The following is a 14,141-nucleotide window of genomic DNA, read 5'->3' as shown; positions in this document are numbered from 1 at the left end:
GGGCCTCTCGTGCTTGGGAAAGAGCAGAGGGAGAGAGGTCTGTCAGTGTAGGGTGGGGCTTTCCAAGCAGCTTTGCCAACTTCCTCTTTTTCTCCTTTTACATTGCACTTTTACCTTGTTGCTTAAGGTTTATGCATATGGATTGGTTTGTGTGTGATGGGCAAGTGATCCAGTGATGTAGGTCAGGGGACACAACCTCTGGGATTCAGTTCTCTCCTCCTACCACATGAGTTCTCAGGCTTAAACTCAAGTCATCAGGCTTGGTGGCTTGTGCCTTTACCCAAGGAGTCATTTCAATGGCTCTGCTGCCTTTTTTTTTAAACAGTCATTGAGGCTCTGGGGAGCTCAGAGTGTGCGCTCCTGGAATGTGGCTTGGGAGTCAGGATGGTTTTGCAGTGACTAGTACCGTGACATGGGATCTATGGTTCAGATGGCAGGCTGAGGTTGCAGTAACACTCTAGTCTCCCTCCCATAGATCTCACTGGGTGGCTGGCTGCTGTCCCACTCAGAAGAGGATATCTCTCTCACTGTAACCTCTGCATCCCTGGCTGGACTCAGGCTTCTGGTACCTTATAGCTGGCTTCTCCAGATAGGTCCAAGGTAGCCCTGCAGGATAGGTCTCTGGACCTGAGGAGGACTGTGGGATGGCAACACATTATCTCTCACTCCCAGTATCAGTGAGTAACGTGATCATCGGATGCCATAGGATGCTAACTGCTGTGAATAGGATCCCTGTGTGGTGGCATCAGCTACAGAGTCCTTGGTACTGCCCAGCGCTGTCCAAGAAATATGATAACATTCATATATAATATGAGATTTTCCCACAACCACATGGAAAGAGGAAAGAGAAACGGGGGTGAACAATGTCCACAGCCTGTTGGATTTAACCCATTGCATTCCAAGCGGGCCCAATAACTGTGTATTTTACCCTAAGGACTTACTTAGTTTGGACTAGTGGTTCTCAAACTTCTAATGCTGTGACCCTTTAATACAGTTCCTCATGTCATGGTCACCCCAACCAAAATATTATTTTTTTGCTACTTCATAACTGTAAGTTTTGTTATCGTTTTAATCGTAATATAGATATGTGCTTTCTGATAGTTTTAGGCAACCCCTATGAAGAGTCCTGCAATCCCCAAGGAATTGGGACCCACCCATTGAGAAGCTCTCCTTTAGACCTACTATGCTTTCTTGCCTAGTTTAGAAATTGAAAGGGGTGTGTGCAGAGGGCTAGGGAATCTGCCATCCTGCGCCCTCTAGTGTCCGTGCAGACTCAGTGCAGCTTGTGTGGCTCCAGGTGCATCTCCTGCAGCTGATGGCCATTCTGCAGAGGGCTGCACTGAAGTGGAGGCTAAGGCTGTTTGAGTTTCACCTACAGCGGATGGAGGAGGACGAGGGGGAGGACGAGGACGAGGACAAGGAAGACTAGGATGAGGATGAGGAGGACAAGGAACAATATTCTGCCGGTCACCGTAAGGAAGAGCACAGTTGAGGCTGATTTCCCCCTGCCACCGTCTGTTCCACCTGACATGGAACAGGCTCTCCATCAGCCAAGCCCAGATGGTCTGTTGAAGTTTAAATTCACAGAGGATGCACCCAGTCTCTCCTGAGTCCAGGACTTTCTAGGGATTTGGTACCCACGTCTCCCACCACCTTCCCTCCAGGATCTATGTTTAGCAGTACTTGAGGTTTGGCAATCTGACTGATGAGATTGCTGCGTGGTGGGATGAACTGTACCATGCGTGTTCCTAGCCAACACTGAGCTGTGGTTAATGGGACATTGGAGCTCCCAAGGGCCTTTCCCAGTGACAGCACATCTGTGCTGTTAGCAAAGCTTTTTACTCGCAGTACCAAGCTCTGGTTAAATATTTTCCCAGAGTTTCCCAGCAATGTGTTTGCTCTTTCCTTAATTTACAATTCAGTGTGTTAAGGACAATAAGAGCATAACAGACCCTGGGAGAAGAGGTAGGAGCTGTTAGCCCCCTCCCCCAATTCCCATTACTGTAAAATCATATGTCCTTGATGCCCCAAGGCTGTTGTCTGTCAGATCTAATCCCTGCTAGAATGTGAAGTGCTTTAAACAAGTGGGAGGTGGCTGTGTGATCCAGGGACCCTCATTCCTCCCCCCTAAAAAGATGAAAGTAGGGCTGTCTGAATGAAGCCTGGGTTAGTTTCATGGCCAGGGCTAGGTAGGTATTTCTTCAGGGGAGCACACAGTGATTTTTCTGTAACTGTGTAAGCATTCCTTTTTTTGGTCAGGTTTTTTCCCCCAGACAGCTAAACATCACTAAGGCTGGCTCGGTTGCTTAATGAATGACAGCTGTAACGGGGTGTGTACCACTGAGCCCATCACACATCTTTGCTGCTGTCTCAGTGCCTCCAGGAGAGCTAAAATGAGGTCCCTCATATTAAATATTTTATCCAGGTCTCTGTTAGGCATCTACGGGGGCAAGTGCCAGGAAGCATCTATGAGGCCGCCAGCATTTGTGGGCTCCACTTAGCAGGTTCATGAAAGTGAGCATTAAGAGAACACGGCTTTGACAGCCACTTTATTGGCCAGGAGCTTCTTTGGGTACCAGTTAAACTCAACTTGGAATCTCATTGCCTCTCAGGATGTTAGCAGGGAAGGGGCCCAGGATAGATCAAAACCCAAAGGACAGAGCCCAGCTCTAACCTGGGTCTTTTCATTCTTGATGGGACTCATTCTGCTAACTCCTAGCTGAGCCACGTGAGACCACTTACCATGCCCTGGAGGCTCTGTCATCTTCTACCATGCCCTCTAGGCCTACAGTTTTGACTCTAAATTCCATCTATTGGCCAGAGCACCTAGTTCTCCTGCCTAGGAATGTGCCACTGTAGTGCAAGGCACTCGAAGTAGGGACCTCAATCCAGCATGACTCAAGCATCTATACTTCAAGAACCCAAGAGACTGGAAAACACTGGAAATAGGTCCTGACTGCCTGCTCAAGTATGGGCTTCTCTGGTGATCCTCTCTCCCAGGTGATGGGGTGTATCTGTCAAGAAGGAGGCTAAGGTGGGGGTGGGGGGGCTTTCTGCTGCTGGGAGCCTGCTTTCTTGTCCTCCCTGGCGGTTTTTTGGCTAGCTTGCTCTATGACTGTTGGTCCTCTGTCCCAAGCGTCTGTACTGAATCCTTGTCCCGTTTGGAGGGGAAGGGGTGTCACTGTCACTGATTGCACTGTCTGAGGGTTCCTATGGCTCAGGGCTAGCTGCTGGATATTGAAGAGTCTCAGCAGCACTTAGCATTGTAAAGGTGTGTTTTCCCGTCTGGGTGTAATGGAACATGGCAGGGTGGGAGGACTATGATCCATGGAGTCCCTCCAGGACTGAGGCTTCTTTACATAGAGCCCTTCTTTACTGGAGTTTCAGAAAGGGGTCAATCCTACTGTAGTGGCTATTCCTGGTTGTCAACTTGACAATATTTGGAATGAACTACAATCCGGAATTGGAAGGCTCACCAGTGACCCTTATCTGGAGGCTTGGAGATCCTTATCTGGATCTTGGTTTGAAGATCTTGAGCCACAGAGGCTATGGATTCCAGAAGATTGAATCTCCGAGTTTAAGGAACACACCTTTAATCTGGGCTACGCCTTTTATCTGGGATTAAAGGTGTGGTGGAACACACCTTTAATCTGGGCTACACCTTCTGCTGGAGACAATATAAGGACATTGGAAGAAGGGAGTCTAGCTCTTGCTCCTGCTCCTTCGCCTGCTTGCTGCGTGAGACTGAGTAACTGCTAGATCCTTGGACTTCCATTCACAGCTGTGACTGAACGATTGTTGGGAATTGAGCTGCCGACTGTAAGTCATCAATAAATTCCTTTATTATCTAGAGACTATCCATAAGTTCTGTGACTCTAGAGAACCCTGACTAATACAGAAGTTGGTACCAGGAGTGGTTCTAGAGTAACAGAAGTACAAGAATGAATCTTTTAAAATTCTGGAATTGGCTTGTTGATCCACCAGCACTTTCAACTATTGAAACCTCTCCAGATTCTCTCCCTCCTGGGAGCTCAGAGAATTTTGAAGACCCATGGTTGAAACTATATTCCGAACTTAAAGAAGCTAATGCCCTTGATTTTCTTAATGAATTAGGTGATTCAGTGCACAAAGCTTTCTACAAGATGGGGAAAAAATCGAAAAATGATTTTACTGGCTGGCTGCTCTTAGTATCTGTGGAAAAAATGATGAATGAAAGGAAGGAGTTGTGTGATAAAATCGAAAGGCTCCAGACACAAGTAAACGATCTAAAGGTTGCTAAGTGTGTCCTTGAGGAGAATCTTCTCTCTTGTAGCAATAGAGCTCAAGTTGCAGAAAATCAAACAGAAACTCTCATTGTAAGGTTGGCTGAACTACAGCGAAAATTCAAGTCTCAGCCTCAGAGTGTGTCGACAGTTAAAGTAAGGGCTCTAATTGGCAAAGAATGGGATCCTACAACATGGGACGGGGATGTGTGGGAAGACCATGTTGAAGCTGAGAATTTTGAATCTTCAGATTCTCAAGGGTTTGCCCCACCTGAGGAAGTAGTACCCTCAGCCCCACCTCTTGAAATAATGCCTTTCCCACATGAGGAAATTAATTTTGCAGAGTCTGATAAACCAGCAATGACTTTCACTACTGATGTTTCTCAAGGCCCACCAATAGTTTCTTCTAGACCTGTAACCAGACTCAAAGCAAAACAGGCTCCTAGAGGGGAGGTAGAAAGTGTAGTCCATGAGGAAATTCGCTACACTACTAAGGAGCTTAATGAGTTTGCTAATTCATTCAAGCAGAAACCTGGTGAATATGTGTGGGAATGGATTTTAAGGGTGTGGGATAAGGGTGGAAGGAACATAAGACTAGAGCAGGCTGAGTTTATTGACATGGGTCCTCTGAGTAGAGATTCTAGGTTTAATACGGAAGCTCGCATAGTTAAAAAAGGTGTCAAAAGTTTGTTTGAATGGTTGGCTGAGGTGTTTATCAAAAGATGGCCTACTGGAAATGACTTGGAGATGCCTGATATTCCGTGGCTTAGTGTTGATGAAGGGATTTTAAGACTTAGGGAAATTGCAATGCTAGAGTGGATATATTGTGTAAAGCATAATTGTCCACAATGGGAAGGTCCAGAAGATATGCCTTTCACTAGCTCTATAAGACGCAAATTGGTGAGAGGGGCACCAGCACATTTGAAGGGTTTTGTTCTTTCCCTTTTCCTTGTGCCAGATCTTAGCATTGGAGATGCTTCTGCTCAATTAGATGAATTAAATTCACTGGGTTTAGTTGGATTCCGAGGTAACAAGGGCCAGGTGGCAGCATTGAATCGCCGGAGACAAGGTGATTCTAGTTATTATAATGGACAGCGTAGACAAAAGAATGTTTATAACATACCCAGTAATGGTCAGCACAGGAGAGGTGAAATTTATAATGGCATGACTCGGTTGGACCTTTGGTACTGGCTAACCAATCATGGTGTTTCCAGGAATGAAATACATAGGAAGCCTACTGCATATTTGTTTGATCTGTATAAGCAGAAAAATTCTCAAACAAATGAAAGAAAGGCTACATTAGATCGTGGTAAACAGCAATCTCGGCCAGTGAATCAATTTCCAGACTTGAGACAGTTTGCAGATCCGGAACCCCTTGAATGAAGGGGTGGCCAGGTTCCGCTGAGGAAGGATCTTGATAAGACACTCAAAGGTTTTGCTGTTACCCTTTCTCCAGTTCTTCCCCAGAGGGACCTACGGCCTTTTACAAGGGTAACTGTACACTGGGGAAAAGGAAATAATCAGACTTTTCGGGGTCTGCTGGATACTGGTTCTGAGTTGACACTGATCCCAGGGGATCCCAAGAAACATTGTGGCCCTCCAGTTAAAGTAGGGGCTTATGGAGGGCAGGTGATTAATGGAGTTTTGACTGATGTCCGACTCACAGTAGGTCCAGTAGGTCCCCGGACACATCCTGTGGTGATTTCCCCAGTTCCAGAATGTATAATTGGGATAGATATACTCAGAAATTGGCAGAATTCTCATATTGGTTCCCTGAACTGTAGAGTGAGGGCTATTATGGTTGGAAAGGCCAAATGGAAGCCTTTAGAGTTGCCTCTGCCAAAGAAAATAGTGAATCAAAAACAGTATCGTATTCCTGGAGGAATTGCAGAAATTACTGCCACTATCAAGGACTTGAAAGATGCAGGGGTGGTGGTTCCTACCACATCTCCGTTTAACTCTCCTATCTGGCCAGTGCAGAAAACAGATGGATCATGGAGAATGACAGTTGATTATCGAAAACTAAATCAGGTGGTAACTCCAATTGCAGCTGCTGTACCAGATGTAGTTTCGTTACTTGAGCAAATTAACACATCTCCTGGCACCTGGTATGCGGCTATTGATCTGGCAAATGCCTTCTTCTCAGTACCTGTCCATAAGGACCACCAGAAGCAATTTGCTTTCAGTTGGCAAGGCCAACAGTATACCTTCACAGTTTTGCCTCAAGGATATATTAACTCTCCTGCCCTGTGTCATAATTTAGTTAGAAGGGATCTTGATCGTTTGGATCTTCCACAAAATATCACATTGGTGCACTATATTGATGACATTATGCTGATTGGACCAAGTGAGCAGGAAGTAGCAACCACTTTGGACTCATTGGTAACACATATGCGTATCAGAGGATGGGAAATAAATCCAACCAAAATTCAAGGACCATCTACCTTAGTGAAATTCTTAGGAGTCCAGTGGTGTGGAGCATGCAGAGATATTCCTTCTAAGGTGAAAGATAAGTTATTGCACCTGGCCCCTCCTACAACCAAGAAAGAAGCACAACGTTTAGTGGGCCTATTTGGATTCTGGAGACAACACATCCCTCACTTGGGTGTGTTACTTAGGCCTATTTACCAAGTGACTCGGAAAGCTGCTAGCTTTGTGTGGGGCCTGGAACAGGAGAAGGCCCTTCAACAGGTCCAGGCTGCTGTGCAGGCTGCTCTACCACTTGGACCATATGACCCAGCAGACCCGATGGTACTTGAGGTATCTGTGGCTGATAGAGATGCTGTTTGGAGCCTCTGGCAGGCCCCTGTAGGTGAATCACAGAAAAGACCTTTGGGATTTTGGAGCAAAGCTCTACCATCATCTGCAGACAACTATTCTCCCTTTGAAAAACAGCTCTTGGCCTGCTATTGGGCCTTAGTGGAAACTGAACGTCTGACAATAGGACACCAAGTCACTATGCGACCTGAACTACCCATCATGAGCTGGGTACTATCAGACCCTGCAAGTCATAAAGTGGGACGTGCACAGCAGCAGTCTATTATCAAATGGAAGTGGTATATACGTGATCGGGCCAGAGCAGGTCCTGAAGGCACAAGCAAGTTACATGAAGAAGTTGCTCAAATGCCTATGGTTTCTACTCCTGTTACAATGCCATCTGCTGCCAAGCATGCACCTATAGCCTCATGGGGTGTTCCCTATGATCAACTGACCGAAGAGGAGAAGACTAGAGCCTGGTTTACTGATGGCTCTGCACGTTATGCAGGCACCACCCAGAAGTGGACAGCTGCAGCATTACAACCCCTTTCTGGGACAACCTTGAAAGACACAGGTGAAGGGAAATCTTCACAGTGGGCAGAACTTCGGGCAGTACACATGGTATTACAGTTTGTTTGTAAGAAGAAGTGGCCAGATGTACGATTATTCACTGACTCATGGGCTGTAGCCAATGGATTGGCTGGATGGTCAGGGACTTGGAAAGATCACAATTGGAAAATTGGTGAGAAAGACATCTGGGGAAGAAGTATGTGGATAGATCTCTCCAAATGGGCAAAGGATGTGAAGATATTTGTGTCCCATGTAAATGCTCACCAAAAGGTGACTTCAGCCGAGGAGGAGTTCAATAATCAAGTGGATAAGATGACCCGTTCTGTGGACAGTCAGCCTCTCTCCCCAGCCATCCCTGTCATTGCTCAATGGGCACATGAACAAAGTGGTCATGGTGGTCGAGATGGAGGTTATGCTTGGGCTCAGCAACACGGGCTTCCACTCACCAAAGCTGACCTGGCTACTGCTGCTGCTGATTGCCAGATCTGCCAACAGCAGAAACCAACACTGAGCCCCAGATATGGCACCATTCCTCGAGGTGACCAGCCAGCAACCTGGTGGCAGGTTGACTACATTGGACCACTTCCTTCGTGGAAAGGACAGCGTTTTGTTCTTACTGGAGTAGATACTTATTCTGGTTATGGATTTGCCTTTCCTGCACGTAATGCCTCTGCTAAGACCACCATTCATGGATTGACAGAATGCCTCATCTATCGTCATGGTATTCCACACAGTATTGCTTCTGACCAAGGAACTCATTTCACAGCCAGAGAAGTACGACAGTGGGCCCACGATCATGGAATTCACTGGTCTTACCACATTCCCCATCATCCTGAAGCAGCTGGTCTGATAGAAAGATGGAATGGCCTTTTGAAGACGCAGTTACAGCGCCAATTAGGTGGTAACAGCTTGGAAGGCTGGGGTAGAGTTCTTCAGAAGGCAGTATATGCTTTGAATCAGCGCTCGATATATGGAACAGTTTCACCCATAGCCAGGATTCATGGGTCCAGGAATCAAGGGGTGGAAAAAGGAATAGTTCCACTTACTATCACTCCTAGTGACCCTCTAGGAAAATTTTTGCTTCCTGTCCCCATAACTCTAGGTTCTGCTGGCCTAGAAGTTTTGGCTCCAGAGAAGGGAGTGCTCCTACCAGGAGCTACAACAAACATTCCATTGAACTGGAAGCTCAGACTTCCCCCTGGTCATTTTGGGCTTCTAATGCCCTTAAACCAACAGGCTAAAAAAGGAATAACAGTGTTAGGAGGGGTGATAGATCCAGATTACCATGGGGAAATTGGATTACCTCTTCACAATGGTGGTAAGCAAGATTATGTCTGGAGTGTAGGAGATCCCTTAGGGCGTCTCTTAGTACTACCATGTCCTGTGATTAAAGTCAATGGGAAACTACAACAGCCTAATCCAAGCAGGATGACAAAGGACGCAGACCCATCAGGAATGAAGGTATGGGTCAATCCTCCAGGAAAAGAGCCAAGACCTGCTGAGGTGCTGGCTGAAGGTGAAGGAAATACAGAATGGGTAGTAGAGGAAGGTAGTTATAAATACCAATTAAGGCCACGTAACCAGTTGCAGAAACGAGGATTATAAAGTAATATGAATGCCCATTGTAAATTTACTAATGCGTTTGCGATTGTACGAGGGATAGTTATATCATGTTAGGCGTATTTACAACCTTGTTATTGTTTCATGTGAACATGAGATATTATTTGTGTCAAGTTGACAAGGGGTGGATTGTAGTGGCTATTCCTGGTTGTCAACTTGACAATATTTGGAATGAACTACAATCCGGAATTGGAAGGCTCACCAGTGACCCTTATCTGGAGGCTTGGAGATCCTTATCTGGATCTTGGTTTGAAGATCTTGAGCCACAGAGGCTATGGATTCCAGAAGATTGAATCTCCGAGTTTAAGGAACACACCTTTAATCTGGGCTACGCCTTTTATCTGGGATTAAAGGTGTGGTGGAACACACCTTTAATCTGGGCTACACCTTCTGCTGGAGACAATATAAGGACATTGGAAGAAGGGAGTCTAGCTCTTGCTCCTGCTCCTTCGCCTGCTTGCTGCGTGAGACTGAGTAACTGCTAGATCCTTGGACTTCCATTCACAGCTGTGACTGAACGATTGTTGGGAATTGAGCTGCCGACTGTAAGTCATCAATAAATTCCTTTATTATCTAGAGACTATCCATAAGTTCTGTGACTCTAGAGAACCCTGACTAATACACCTACCCTCTCTTCCTCCTTATCTCATACTGCTTATGTCATTGGTCCCAGGTGCTTAAGATGGCCAGACACATTCCCATTGTCACCACCCTTTATTTGAATGACATTGCATGCAGGAGCAGATCTTCAAGCCATTGCTCCTCAGAACCAGGTCTTGAGGCTCAGACCCTTCCTTTTCCCTTTTCTACTTCCCATGATTCCTCAACGCCTCAGGGATAGCCCTGAAACATGGATTGAAGGCTCCTGAGTGGTCTCCATCCTCCTGATGCTTACGCCTTGTTCTTTGCACAGTGACCCAGAGGGTCTGCGGCACAATCCCGTAGCTGGGTATCCTGGAGTCATGTCCTGGCTGACTTAGGAGAGGTTCAGGAGCTCTCTGATGGTCAGTGCTCTGGTTAGCAAGATGTAACTGATGGGTGACATTTCTAAGTGAACTCCAGGCCAGAGACACATTGTAAGTTTCCCTGTGTGAATGGTTCAGTGGTTAGGGCCTTGGAGCTACATGGCTTCACCAGTTCTAGGTCTTTTCTCTCCAATACTAGTATTTGAACAGGGGACCCAACACCTCCCATCTTGGTCCAACCTGGCTTCTCTACCTTTTAACTGCTACCACCCCAAACTCTGCCCTCTTTTCTGGGATCTCCTGCTCACCTTATTTCACAGTTTTGTCTCCTGCCTGAGGGTCTCCCGAGGACCTGCCTCTGACAGTAACATCCTAGTAGCCACCTCCTGGGCTCAACTCATTGTCCCTTCCTCTAGGTACTCCAGTTCCCTTCTCCCTCCCCTGCCCTCCTTTTCCCTCTCCCTTCCTTCCTTCCTTCTTTCCTTTCTCCCTTTCTCCCTTCTTCCTTCCTTCTTCATTGCTTCCTTCCTCCCTTCCTTCCCCATCAATATTCCTGGATTATCCCCAGACATCTCTTTTTGCACCTCTTGTCCTGCTCCACTAAGGGATTCTTTGGACCAAACATCACCAGGTGTACCACCCTCCCACTGTTGGCTACTCTATTCTTACCTACACTTCCGTGTTACCAGGGTGGCTTCAATTTTACATGTGTTTTGTTAATTGAGTTTCCAAAATGAATTACCTACAATAAAACTAGGGCATTTCTATCCCTTCCCAAAGAGTCATGATATGCTCCTACTCTGTGTTGGAGTTTGAATGAGAGCCCTGGGTAGTGGACTCCATGGAGAGCAGCTAGCTCTTCATCTGTATGCTTATCCTAGGCCTGTGGTGACCCCTCAGCCACCAGCAGTTGCATTTGTCCTCTTAGGGCAGACTCTGTGGATGCAGAAGTTGGTATTGAGGGCTTCTCTTCAGAGATGGATGTAGGTAGCTTCTGGGGGTACTTCCGGCCAGCACTGACCACCCTGTCAAGCTTAATGTCCAGTGAGTGAGGGAGAGGTTGGCTGACTCGTGGTTGAAGCCCAGGCTGTAGGTGATAAGGAAAGAGGACACTAAACCTTGGTAGAAGCAAGGCTGTGAGATAGGAAGTGTGTGTAGCAAAAAAAAGCAAGGATCTGGCAGTCAGCCATGACTGAGGGACTTAAGAGAGCCTGGGCCCCTCTATGCAGGCCCTCCAGGACTTCAATTCTGCATTTCAGTTGGTTTTTGTTTTTGAGACAGAGTCCTCTCTCTGTAAACGAGTCTGGCATGGAGCTCAAAGTTATCTGGCTGCCTCTGCCTTCTGACTGCTGGGATTAGAACTGTGTGCCAGCGCCAAGCTCTGTGTCTATTTCTTGTTCCTGAAGCCCCTCCCAGACAGGGCTTAGCCAACATTGTTCTATCAACTCGGAGGTTCTTAGACATGCCATCAGTCAAGAGATTGAGGCTGGGACACTATGATTGGTGGATGCTTCTTCTTTGAGTAGAAAATAAAATCTAAGGAGAATGGGATCCTGCAGAGAGGGCTCTTGCTGTTCTTGCAGAGGATCCCAGTTCAGTCCTGTTCCCTACATCCACATGGTGGCTCACAACATGTGTAACTCCAGTTCCAGGGATCCGACATACTATTCAGGCCTCAGCAGGTACCAGGCAACCTCTCAATGTATTATATAACAAGAAAAACAGTTGTAACATACTATATAAGTAAATATTCTTAAAGCTTTGAAAGAGAAAAAAGGAAAAGAACATATGGACACATTTCGACATCTTAAAACTGTAAATGACCTTTAATCCCAGCACTTGGGAGGCAGAGTCAGGTAGGTTTCTGAGTTCGAGGCCAGCTTGGTCTACAAAGTGAGTTCCAGGACAGCCAGGGCTATACAGAGAAATCCTGTCTCTAAAATAAAACAAAACAAAACAAACAAACAAACAAACAAACCCTGCAAATGAGCCAGGCTTTGTGGCTAATAGCTGTGACTGCTGGACAGGGGAGGCAGGAAGGTAAGGGTGCAGGTCGTCCTCAGCTACATAGTAAGTTTGAAGCCAGCCTGAGCTACATGAGACCCTGTCTCAGAAAACAAATAAGCAAATAAAATTACAAAGGAAAACACGACAAAAGGTCCTACAAGATACCTGTCCATCCAGCCAATTCCCCACTTCAGTCAACTTTACCTTTCCAGTAAGTTCTTCCACAGGAGGCCTCCACTCACAAACCCATGTGACCAGTTCTCACAGATGGCAGCAATGGCCACATGCCCTAGTGTATAATCTTTGTCCATTTGTAGATATCTCTCTGTCTCTCTGTCTTTTTCTCTCTCTGTGTCTCTCTCTCTCTGTCTCTCTGTCTCTGTCTGTCTGTCTGTCTGTCTCTCTCTCTCTCTGTGTGTGTGTGTGTGTGTGTGTGTGTGTGTGTGTGTGTGTGTGTGTGTGTGTGTGTGTGTGTGTGTGTGTTTGTGTGTATGTCTATGAGAGAAAGACAGGGTTTCTCTGTGTAGTCCTGGCTATCCTAGAACTTGCTCTGTAGCCCAGGCTAGCCTTCCTTGAATTCCTATCTGTCTGTTCTGTCAATGAGTGCTAGAGTTAAAGGCATGCACCACTACTTGCCTGCTTGTTCTCTTTCTTTTCATATAATTTTTTGAGACAGTGTCTAGTGTAGCCCAGGCTAGCCCTGAATTGCTATATAGTCAAGGATGACCTTGAACTCCTGATCCTGCTGCCTCCACCCTCCAGTTCTAGAATTACAGATGTTTGGCACCTGGCTACCTGAGTTGATGATTATTTCTGATCAAGATACTGTGGACATTTGAGTTGGTTGTTTGTACAGGGGAGGACATGTTTAGATAAGTAAATGTGTGCTTTGAAAGGCAATATCAAGTTGCCATATGTCTGTGTTGGACAAGGAACTTTAAATATCTCCTAGTCCTGTAGATAAGTAATTAAAATATGTACATTGAACGCTAACAGCCTGAGAAAGATGTGAAGAAGACAGGAGAGGTAGCAGGTAATACTGAGTGCATGTCTCATCTTCCTTAACAGGAACTGGAACCTAGTGCTTAGAATTCATAAGGCTCTGAGCAGTTCAGAGTGGTTTCCTTTGGGACTTGGGTAGAGGAGACTCACCCACACTAGTTCTTCTACACATTTCAAAAATAACTGAGCTATGCAGGTGTGTTACTGTGAAAGAAAGAAACCAAAATTGAGGTAGGGAAGTGAACGAATATTAACGTCCAGTGGCCAATCACTGTAGGATCTCACACTTGGGCCTTGTGGGAGACTGCAGTGGGGTGTGCTGGACAATGAAGCACAGTCCTGAATTTCCAAGGGGGCTGTTTCAGCTGGTAACATTCACATCGACATTTACCGACAATTGATGCAATTCTAGATGTCCCTGGCAGAACAATATCTCAGAGGCATAATAAAGAGTGGGGACTCCCATAAGGTTCCCAGGTGTCTCTTCTAGGGCTAAAACAGCATGGCATGTGCTGGTAACTTCTCCCAGTATTATGTGGAGGGGGACAGGGAGGTCTTGGGGGATCTAGAAGCCCCCTGTCAACATGCTTCAAAGCTTTAATACCTGGGTCCCCATGAAACCCTACTTACCCAGATTAACCCAGGAATCTGGGTAAGAATGGGGTTTTTAAATGTCATTTATAAAATTAGGGTTGCTGACAAATGAAGTTGAACTTTGAAGGGCCAAAGCCATGTTCCTGTTCTCTGGTATCATCCCTGAGTCCACTCAGGATGGGTGTCAACCTAGTTCTAAATTTACCCTAGCTGTGTTAGGTAGGAATGTGAACCACTAGCATCTGCCTATGCAGGCAAGATTTATTTACTATGCAGCATAGCAAATGTATCTGTGACAAGGAAACAAACACACCGGGTCCCCCACGAGAAAAAGAATTAGCTTTTCAAAGCGAAGAGTCAGCAT

General features: G+C 46.2%; 1 non-coding gene and 1 pseudogene across 1 annotated transcript in view; both read left to right on the top strand.

The window, feature by feature from the left end:
* Gm4036 overlaps positions 1-14,141 on the top strand; it is a 137,464-nt pseudogene that overhangs the window by 15,993 nt on the left and 107,330 nt on the right.
* The window catches only part of 6030426L16Rik, a 57,736-nt gene that overhangs the window by 39,345 nt on the left and 4,250 nt on the right, over positions 1-14,141 (top strand). The window lies entirely within an intron of this gene.

Source organism: Mus musculus, chromosome 12 (assembly GCF_000001635.26).
Source record: "Mus musculus strain C57BL/6J chromosome 12, GRCm38.p6 C57BL/6J".
NCBI classification, from domain to species: Eukaryota; Metazoa; Chordata; class Mammalia; order Rodentia; family Muridae; genus Mus; species Mus musculus.
Note: the sequence above shows the minus strand (reverse complement) of the source record. Positions and strands in the feature narration are given on the sequence as shown.